The 11,284-nt window shown below is 38.6% G+C and overlaps 1 non-coding gene across 1 annotated transcript; it reads right to left on the bottom strand.

The window, feature by feature from the left end:
- Nucleotides 1-7,020: 7,020 nt before the first annotated feature.
- On the bottom strand, nt 7,021-7,092 carry TRNAP-CGG. Its single transcript has one exon. It is a non-coding gene; the product is annotated as a tRNA-Pro (tRNA).
- Nucleotides 7,093-11,284: the final 4,192 nt, after the last annotated feature.

Below are 11,284 nucleotides of genomic sequence, written 5' to 3'. Positions count from 1 at the left end.
ATCCCCTGAGACTGTAATCCTTGATCTCCAGTAGGTCAACCGTGATCAGTGATTGACCCAACACATGCAATGCATGTTACAAATAATAAGACAGGTACTAGCAGAAGAGTACTAGCACATGTCATAACAACTATCATGGACAACAGTACATATACCAACAGAAATGTATGATAACAAAATGCATGCATACCTCCTATAGCCTGGAGATGTCCTGCGACTGCCTGGTCCCAAAACTCGAAAAGTCACATCAAGAGAAACCAAAATACGAAATCCGAAAACATGAATAACAGGCATCGTACCTGCTCTGATACCAAAAATTGGTATCAGCTAAATCTCAAAAATCCAAAAAAAAAACAAAACAGGCATCGTACCCACTCTGATACAACTAATTGTCACGCCCCCAAAGGAGTCTCTGCCAGACAAAAATCCGGCAGCATCTCCCCTATACCGGTGACAATCTGAAGCATCACTACAAGCAAAATACATCAGCCACATGCGGCTGGAATATTTATATACACAACCACGCAATTATAATAACAGCCCACACGGCTGGAATGAAACAATCACAACCACGCAGTTATATATAAAACAGTCCACACGGCTGTACTAAAACATAGCGAAAAAATGAAGGAAAGCCCACACAACACAAATAAATACAATGCATGCCGGCACGACTTAAACACAGATACAACACCAAAACCATAAGATAGCCACATGGCTATGCATAAATACAATGCCAAAAATAAGAAAAGAATATACAAAAGAAAACAAGCACGGTCTTCGGATGTGACGTAGGACCCGGCAGACAGGATACTCCGAGCGACACCAACCATCTACAGGCTAACTGAAAACATAAATGTATACATGAGGTGGTGAGTATAGGTAACTCAGCGGGTAATAGAAAAGACAGTGCACGGTCTACAAATAAAACATGGAGATCAAAAGTATACAGTCTCAGTAGGGAATAAAGAACATGATCATACTATCATAATCAATGTACCTAAACATATCTGACATAATAACCTGATATATAAACTGTACAAACCACAACTAACATAATGACAGATACATACTCAATCTGGAATCAACACATGGTACAATGATCAGTAAACTCACCGGATCTGCAACAGACATACCCATGAGACCTGTGCAATATAAATACGACTGCATATACATGTAAAATAAATGACATGTATGCAGCATGACAACCAAATGCAACAACCATATCTCAATCAAATGCAACAAATCACAATCACATGCAACTAGTATCTACTAGGCATGTATGCAGATATATCCCCCCAGATGCACCGCGCATCATATGCAAAAGTGTATGCATGTTCCATGGTCACCCCCGCCACCTCTCCAGACACCACGACCCCTGTATGGCCGAGAGGCTTGGGTTTGTGACGATTGTACTACCCTCCAACCCACTATATAGTGGTCGAGGCAGACAGTCCACTAGTAACTATCTAGCTACATAGTATCAGGGTCCCTGACTGCTCACAACGCCGGATCTCACAAAAACCTCGTGACCAGGTGGCACAACAGGACTAGCAGCAACTGCTCCAGCTACCACTACCCATGAGTAGCCGAGTGTGCGGTGCTATTCCCAAACCAACTGATGACTCTCTCAACCACAAGGGAGATAATGGTCATCAGATGCAATGAATGATGAACATGATATATATATATATATATAATCATCATCCATGCAACAACCCCAAACCTCATAAATACCTCCAACATGAGTATAATCATCGTGATACCTCCACGTATCCCACTAAACATATGTACCCAAAAATATAAGTACAATCAACATGTATCCTCCAATAAAAACACAACGGACATGTGTACATACTCCAAACATACAATCAACACAACTCCTCCAAAAGTACATGACAAATACGTGTGTACATACAACATGCAAATACACGGTCAACAAGATGACTCCTATAACACATACCCACCTATGTACAGTCCACATCATATACCCAATCAACATCGTAATACCAACATCTCGACAAACCCTACAAGACATAGTCTACACGTGTAATCACAACAGAGTAGATATCAAGAGTTGAGACTATATATGAATTAAATAGATCATCTCAAGGGTCAAACATAAGTATCATGCAAGAAAACAGCAACCGAACACGATATAAGGTAAAGTAACCTAATCCGTCAAATAACAACCATGCACTAAGGTCAAAGAAAATCTACATAGAGGCAAAGAAAGAAATACCCGCCTTTAAAAAGATAGATCGTGTCAAGTAATCCCGCGTCGAGACGCTCGTCCCGAATCCAAGTCCTGCATCAATCAATATATATATATTTTATTTAGCTAAATTCATATGAATTTAAATAGCTAAATAAAAGCCCTAACCCAATTAGGATTACTCCAAGCAAACCTGATCTCTGACAAATCCTCCAAATAATCCTCAATCCAACTCCTTCTAAATCTAAACATAATCCAAAATCTATTAATCAATCAATTGTATCATCTCTACTAAACATCCAACATCAATCTTACATAATCCATCTACTTCAATTAATCCAACCCAAAATTAATCACCACTGACCATCACACTAATCAAATCCAATCATCCATAATCATCTCATTATCTCTTATCAATATGAATTAAATCAATACATCTACTCACCACAAATAAATCTAAACAAGAATAACAAAACCCTACAAGCCATAGAAAAACCTAATTTAGCGATATACTAATGAGAAAATCAAAAGTACATCATCAAAATACACTCACCTAGAGATAAGGCAGCTAATCCAATAGTTAGCAGCCTTTCTTTCACTGTCCGGAAGCTACAAAGAATACTACCACCAAATTCCTTCCAAGATCAAATCCAACACTTAGCTGTAGAGCCATTACTTACTAAAACCCTAACATAACAATACAACACTCACCTCAATCGATCTCAAATTCCCCAGCCGAGACCCCCACATCTTCCAGAATTGGAAACAAGACAGTGATCAGCACAAGCACCATACCGACTAATGCCTCCTCTAATCTAGAATAAGAAGCTTATCATGATCAGAGTTAACTAAGCAAGATCTTTATAGTTTTACCATTCTGAACGAAGCCTACCTTGATCGATTGCCTCTGGATGGTGTCGTTCCGATCTGATCCAGCAAGTGTGGAGCTGCAGATCAAATTCCAACGAACAAATCACAGAGAAGAACAAGGAGAATAATCGGCTGAAAGCGATGCGATTCAAACCTCACTGTGCCCTAGATCGGATCCCACCGATCGAGCGCAAAAATGGCCGAGAAGGCGATCACTCCACCGGGGAAGGCTTGGACAGTGTCAGCACCTTCAAGATTCGGGCGACAATCCTCAGGCGACGCGGTGAGAATAGGATCGTCAGGGAAGAATCTCTCCGTCGGTGTCGGGTTCATCCGCGCGAGAGAGGAAGGAAGAAGCGTCGGGGAGAAGCGTATCACAACGGAACGAGAGAGAGACGGAGAGGAGGAAAGCTCAGCCGAGGCACGCTGGAGGAGGGGATCGTCGCCGGCGGTGAGTCCATGGCGACCGGCGATCGTGCGAGAAGAAATCGCGAGAGAGGGCTTGGGAGAAAGGAAAATCGCGTGAAGGAGGAGGAAATCGGGGAATGAAAAGAGAATAGGAATTAGGGCTTAATTAAACACTTAGGTTTAATTTAATTAAACTCAAAGTTTTCTCCTTAATCAACTCCCACTTAAATGGTGTTCCAAACAGGCCTCCTCTGTACCCGGAATCCATCCTCTCAAAACGGATCATACGGAGCCCGTTTAAATCCCGAAAAATTTCTAAAAATTCTAGAAAAATCCAATACGATTTTTCGTCCAATAACATTTATTATTTAAATTTGCGGTATCTTACATGCATTATTTAGATATGATAGATTTCTTTTTAGAAATACTCATTTTATTGTATTCCATAATCATTTTCATGTATCACTTTAAATCCTTGTAACTAAGAAATATGGCATAAATTGACATCTTAGATTGGATTATCAGACTTTAAATGTCTAGTTAGATATGCTTGCTCCCTTAGATATAGGGAAAACCTATTTACATATCACAAGACCATAGGGTTGACTTGTGTGTGTGTTTTTAAGACATATTAGATACACATGAGATGTTAGGAACATGAACAAAACTTAAGATGTTAATTCAATGCATCTTTTTGGAGTTTTAATATCATCAAAATAATATATTATGTGAAGTCCAATTATTGGAAAAGCAAGTGTACAAGTCATGTGCATTTAGCCCAAACAACATGGCTGGAAATTTATTTTAAAAATAATTTCAAAATCATTTTAGAAAACCTTAGTGAAGTCTATCTTTTGATAGAAATCACCATTGATTAGTTAGATACAAAGTAGAGTGAAACATTGAAGTTTTTAAATGATTTCCATTTTATATCAATATTTAAAAATGAGAGTTATTTTCATATAAAACTATTTTTCCTAATAGTATATGTCGTAAATAAGATCTACATCAATTTTTGTGATTTTTGAAAAATCATAGAATTATTTAGGATTTCTGAAATTCAGGTTGAAATCCAAAATAAAAAAAATCAAATACAGCAATCGATTGGTCAATCAATTGTTGTATGCCAATTAATTAAGCAATTGATTGGTGAAGAATTTCCATGAGCATAGAGGTTCACGAAAATCGATCAACTGATTGATTAAATGTCGGAATCGATTGGTTAATCAATTAAGATGTATTTCCGTGAGCATAGAGGCTCACAGAATCGATCAGATGATCGATTGAGGTGGCGTTAATCGATTGAAACCCAACTTTAATTGATTAAGACATGCTGGAATCGATTGATAGTTGAAACTAACTGATTAGGAAGACTGTTTTTGGTTTAAATGGTCTATTTTCAATCCATTAAGCAACATTTAGTCATGTTAACCATCTCTAACCTTAAGAAATGCATTGATAAATATTTAAGGGTAATTTTCTTAATGAAAACAAGAAAGGAATGGTTAAAAGGAACTAACTTGAAGTTTAGGAGGAGGTTTAATTTTAAAGTTAAATTTTGAACTTCAAACCTTCAATTTTAGATTTCGTAAAGGCTTAGGAACTCCAAATCATTGTTGCTGCAATGATAGAAGTTTTATGCATGCATGTTTTGAGGGGGAGGTCTTCCTTAAAGACATGATTTAAATTTTTTTAGATAAGGAGACAATGAAAAGTTGGGAACCTTCATTATTATGGATAAAAGCTCAAGGGTGAGCATACAATAAATGCTCAAGGATGAGCATAAGATACAATAAAAGGTATGAGATTTTTATTGGGGTTCCTTTGATAAAATTGACTCTTAAGATGAAGAATTTTTTATGTGTGTCAAATGGGGAGAAAATGTAGGGTTTAAACTAGAAATCCACATTCACACGACATGGGAATTGGGCAAATATGGGTTAACCTAACTTAAACATATTGTCAAATATCAAAAAAGATGAGATTGTTGAGAGATTGTTGATGCAATCATCCTTGTGTCAAAGTTGACCAGTTTGACTAAGCTCGAGTGAGTTTGAGTTTTAATGTTTGGACAATATATTTAGAAAATATCTAAAAGAGGTCAAGTAGGTCAAGATTGACCAGATACTTGATGACATGTGAGAGGAAAGGCAAGTAAGTCGTAGAGGACCGAATACTTGACTAGTAAAGTCCTAACACGAGGGTTAGGAAATTGTAAAATCCTAACTTGAGGGTCAGTCAAAAGACAGTCCAAGTGGGTCCAGGAGAACTGCACATTAGCAAAGGAAAGTCCCAACTCAAGTGCTAGGTAAAGGAAAGTCCAAATGGATCAAGGAGAACTGCACGTTTGCAAAAGAAAGTCCTAATTACGGTTAAACAAAGGAAAGTCTAAGTGGGCTAAGGAGGACCGCACATTGGAAAGGAAAATCCATGTGGGTCAAGGAGGACCGTACGTTAGCAAGAGAAAAGTCTTAACTACGATTAGGTAAGATAAAAATCTAAGTGGGTCAAGGAGGACCACACTTGGTGATCGGAAGTCCAACTAAAAGTTGGCAAAGTTGAAGTGGTCAAAAGGTTGACCGGATACTTGGAAAGGAAGTCTCAATAAGTCATAGTTGACTGAAATATTGGGCAAGGGAACCTTAGACTCAGATTAAGTGAGTTAGGATTAGAGCAATCGATTGTCCTAAGTTCAATCGATCAGCGGATCGATTGAGAGTGTTGTCACGAAAAGGCATGGTGAATCAATTTGGTAATCTATTCAGTTGGAAGACAATATATTGGTCGATTAAGGCGAATTTCATGAGAACAAAGAGGTGCTGAATTGATTGGCTAATCGATTCAGCCCTCTTCAATCAATTAGGTAATCGATTCAAGTGGAGTTTTTTTGCGAAGCACAGTAGCTTCCTTGCGAGGAGTTTAATCGATTAGGTAATCTATTGAGAGAAATTCACGAATGCATAGTGGGCTTCGTAATCTAATAGGTGATCGATTAAAGCCTCTTAGTCGATTAGGTAATCAATTGGGAGGAGAAGAAAAGAGTCGTTGTGAGCTTTAAATAGCTGGATGTGCTCGGATTTGATATGACAATTGATTGGGGGTAAGGCCAATCGATTGGGAATCCTAATCCGCGGGATATAAGGTGTTCAAAGGATTTAAATCAACATCTCTTCTTCTCCACTCTTCACTGCCGATTCTGGGAAGATTCGAGGGAAGTGCTGCTTCATTTTCAACACTACAAGAGGCATCTACAAGCAATAAGAGAACAAAAAAGTAAGATTTTCGTTTGTATTGTATATTTACATCTTGTTTTCATTGTATTCTTGTATGTGAACTTGTTTTCTCTACCTTTGATTGTTTCGGTAGAGTGATTTTTTTCATTGCAACAAATCATCATCAACAAAGCGATTGGAGCTAATCACCTCCCCTCTAGCTCTCAGAGTATCTTAACAAATTAATTAACAAATTGATAAGTTGAAATCTAGAAAATAATTTTATTTCAATAAATAAAAAAATAAAATAAAATTGGGGTGTTGCGAGAATCGAACTCACGACCTCTCGCACCCGAAGCGAGAATCATACCACTAGACCAAACACCCTATACATTAAATAAGTGGATGCTATTATTTTGATTAGTATTCCATAACTTGAAGAATTAATAGCAACACCAATTGTTAGTAAAATCATTAGATCATTAATGCAATGTTTTCTTTTTAATTCATGTGTCTAATTTTTCATACCAACTAATTACATAGATGACCGGTCCGATCTGATAGAAGTTTTTCACATGTCACCAGGATAAATTGGGAAGCACTCATGGAGATCCATCTAGATGGCCAATATGTTGGTGCAATCGACCTAGGTTTTGATCGGCACGATCATAGTTTTGATGTGTGTGTCAAAGAGTTTAAGTTAGGTTCACCCTTGTATATGATATGTGTATTTGAGTTGTGCAGGTTCGCAGGATACACATGCGAATCAGGTTGATGGCTTCGGGTCCGGTGAAGGATGAAGCATCCGAGGGACCGTGGACGAGGCAGCGAGGACAAGGGCTGAGGGAAGAAATTTCGAGGCATACGCGAAGGATGACATTGGGGACGAGCCGCAGGCTTGAATGCATCCGAGGGACGAGAGCCAAAGAAAGTATGCTTGAAGGTTCTGTTAAAGCTGCAAAGGAAGCGTCAAAAGAGTCGTAAGGGTGAGGGTACGAGTGCACGAGAGATTGTACTCGGAGCAAAAGCATAAATTTTAGGGTTTACTGTAGCAGCACTGTAGTAGTATTGTAGCAGTCGACTGCACCAGTCGACTGCTAGTTTTAGCAGTCGACTGGTAAATGACCGTTGGTGCTGAAAAGTAGGCGTTGGCTACCTCTAACGGTAACACCAGTCGACTGATGGTTTTGCCAGTCGACTGGTGCCGAGATGAGTTGATATGATGATCAACTCTCTCCTCTTATTTAAGGAAAGCTTTGGGGCTTGAAGGAGGTTACTCATGCTTGTTGAATAACTCCTTGTCTTTGCCCAAAAGCTTCCTAGCCTACTTTCTTCCTCCTAAACCTAAGTTCATCATTGTAAAGAGGAAGAGATCCTTTGTGAGAGGTTTGCTCCACCGAGAAGGAGAAAGCTCTAGCCGGAGATTGCCGGGGATTAATCCACCGAAGGATCAAGGGCTCGTCCACCTCAAGGACACGCCGTGGAGTAGGAGCAAGCAATCTCCGAACCACGTTACATCGAGCTTGTTAGCGATTTGGTATTCTTTCTTTATTGTTTTCATTAGTTAGTTGTATTTCCGCGTGTGCACTAATATTTTGTAGAGAAGAAAAGAAGTTGGGGGTGACCTAGCTATCCAGCCCCCTTCTAGCCAGCCACCGATCGCTTACAAGTGGTATCAGAGCGAGGACGCTCTTCAACGGACTAATCGCCAAGAAGAACAACATCATCAATGGCCGGCTCAAACATTCATCCACCCAAATTCGAAGGGGACTTCTCTTGGTGGAAGAAGAGAATGGAGGTATTCTTCGAAACTGATTTTGATATTATGCTAATCATGGAAAATGGTTTCGAAGTGCCTAGGGATCAAGACAATAAGATACTTGAGAAAACAAGGTGGAGCAAGAAGCAAAGAGAAGAACATTTAGCGAATTCAAAAGTCATCCATCATTTACTAAATGTTCTTCCCCAACAAGAAGTAACAAGGGTGGGAACCTACTCAAGCGCCAAGGAGTTATGGGAAAAGCTAGTGGAGCTTCATGAAGGCACATCGGAGGCTAAGTTGGCAAGAAGAGATCTTCTCCGAACTCAACTCAATAATGTAAAGCTTGAGAAGGGAGATAAGGTATCTACACTTCATGCTAAAATTAAAGAAATTTTAAGTGGACTAACAAGTGTAGGTGAGAAGCTCTCCAACCGAGACATCATAATGAAAGCCATCAATGCCTTCCCAAGAAACTCGACATGGAGCTCCATTGTAGATTCATTCTACATTTCAAAGGATCTAGAGAAGAGCTCTCTAGATGAATTCTTCTCAACAATGGAGCTTCATGAAACAAGGGTTGAAGGATTAGAAGGAGAAGCAAATAGATCAAGAGGAGTAGCCCTTGTGGCAAACAAGGGAAAGGGTAAGAAGAAGAAGTCTTCATCCCCACCATCCTCCGACTCCGAAGAATCAAGTGCCTCAATGGATAGTGATCAAGAGGCATATATGGTAAGAAAAATGAGAAAAGTATTTAAATCTTTTTCTTCTAACAAATCACATGCTAGGAGAAGTTCAAGGGGCAAGAGTAGAAGAAGAAAGATCAAATGCTACAATTGTCAAGGAGAGGGACATATGAGAGATGATTGCCCTCTCTTGAAGAAGAAGGAAGGGAAGAAGAAGGAGGAGAAGAAGACAAAAGAAAAGGGCAAGAAGGCTCAAAACCTAAAAGCAACATGGGATGATCCTTCATCATCATTGGAGGAAGAAGAGCACCATGTAGTAAATTTTGCTTTAATGGGAATTGATGATGTAGCCTCCACCTCATCCGAGCAAGAAGAAGGAAGGAGCTCAAGCGAAGATGAAGAGGGGAGCTCAAGTGAAGGGGGAGGTCAAACTTCGGATTCGGACTTCTCGGTAAGTGAGGTACATAATCTTCCTCCCCATATTTTAATTAAAATTATTTCAAGCACAAATGATGATTTGTTTAAGGCAAAAAGAAAGAACAAATCTTTGAGAAATGACATTTGCATGCTTAAAGAAAAATTAGAATCCATGCCTATTAGGGATGATGATTTGCATGCTTCCTCTACAAGTTCAAATGATTCATGTTTAGAAGAGGAAAATAGGAAATTAAGGGAAAAGGTAGAATACCTCACCATAGCCCTTAGAAAATTTGAAATTGGCTCAAATACCTTAAACATGATTATTGGGAGTCAAAGGGCAAGTTTTAAGAAAAATGGGCTAGGATATAATGAACCTAATAATGAAAAGACTTATCATTGTCTACTTGCTAGGGGGAAATCAAAGACAAAGACCATAGATAGGAAATGGATCCCTAAGGAGTACTTGGTCAACCCAATTAGAGAGAACTTCTATTGGGTGCCAAAATCAATCCTCAAGGGTTAGAGGATTTTAGGTCAAGTCAACCATAGAAATCATAATTCTAATTTTTTTTGGTTGACTTGAGACCTTAAGGAGGAGCACTTAGCCTTGATAGAAATTCATGATAAAAAGGGCTAAGTAGAGATTACCTTTATCTCACAATGACTTGCATTATTTTCTAAAAATAAATGTGAGATACTAGGATGATACAAGTAATTCACATATGCTTATGACATTTTGATGAGTTATGAAATGTATCAATTTTTAGTGATCATAGACCAACTATGGGGAAAGCAAATGTTTAATTAATGGACATCTTGCCCATAGATCATAGTTGGACATTTCAAATGTTTTGAAAACAATTTTATGATTTATTTACTGTGGTTTAGCTATTTTGAAACATATGATTGCAAAACAAGGTTTAAAATTGATACAAACTTGATTGATTTTTAAAGTGTTTGAGTTTTTATCAAAACTTCAAAAATATGATGAATTTTCATGAAAACATATTTTTCCTTGTTAAAGAACATTATAAGAAATATGTGTTCAAAATTTCATGATTTTTTGAATTTTCTAGAATTTTCTATGCATTTCTGAAGTTGGCTGTAAAATGCTGAAATTCGGGTTGGTTTGTGCCAGTCGACTGCGACAGATAGCAGTCGACTGGTATCTGTTTTCCAGCACCTTCAAGAGCTGGTTTTGGATATTTTTAAGTCCATATTGATACCATAGTATATATACATGTTTGGTACAATTTTTGATGGTGTCAAAGGGGGAGAAATGCAAAGGTTTAAGTTAAAAACCTAATTATGTGCAAAACTTGAAAATTATGGTTGAGAGCATATGTTAAGGGGGAGCTTGGGTATTATGCTTCATGTTTACATATTGCTTCTAATTTTCATGTTGATATTTATGCCTAACTTAAACATATTGCCACACATCAAAAAGGGGGAGATTGTTGGTGCAATCGACCTAGGTTTTGATCGGTACGATCATAGTTTTGATGTGTGTGTCAAAGAGTTTAAGTTAGGTTCACCCTTGTATATGATATGTGTATTTGAGTTGTGCAGGTTCACAGGATACACATGCGACTCAGGTTGATGGCTTCGGGTCCGGTGAAGGATGAAGCATCCGAGGGACCGTGGACGAGGCAGCGAGGACAAGGGCCGAGGGAAGCAATTTCGAGGCATACACGAAGAATGACATTGGGGACGA

This window comes from Zingiber officinale, chromosome 10B, assembly GCF_018446385.1.
Source record: "Zingiber officinale cultivar Zhangliang chromosome 10B, Zo_v1.1, whole genome shotgun sequence".
In the NCBI taxonomy this organism is placed as follows: Eukaryota; Viridiplantae; Streptophyta; class Magnoliopsida; order Zingiberales; family Zingiberaceae; genus Zingiber; species Zingiber officinale.
This window is presented reverse-complemented; position numbering and strand designations above follow the sequence as displayed.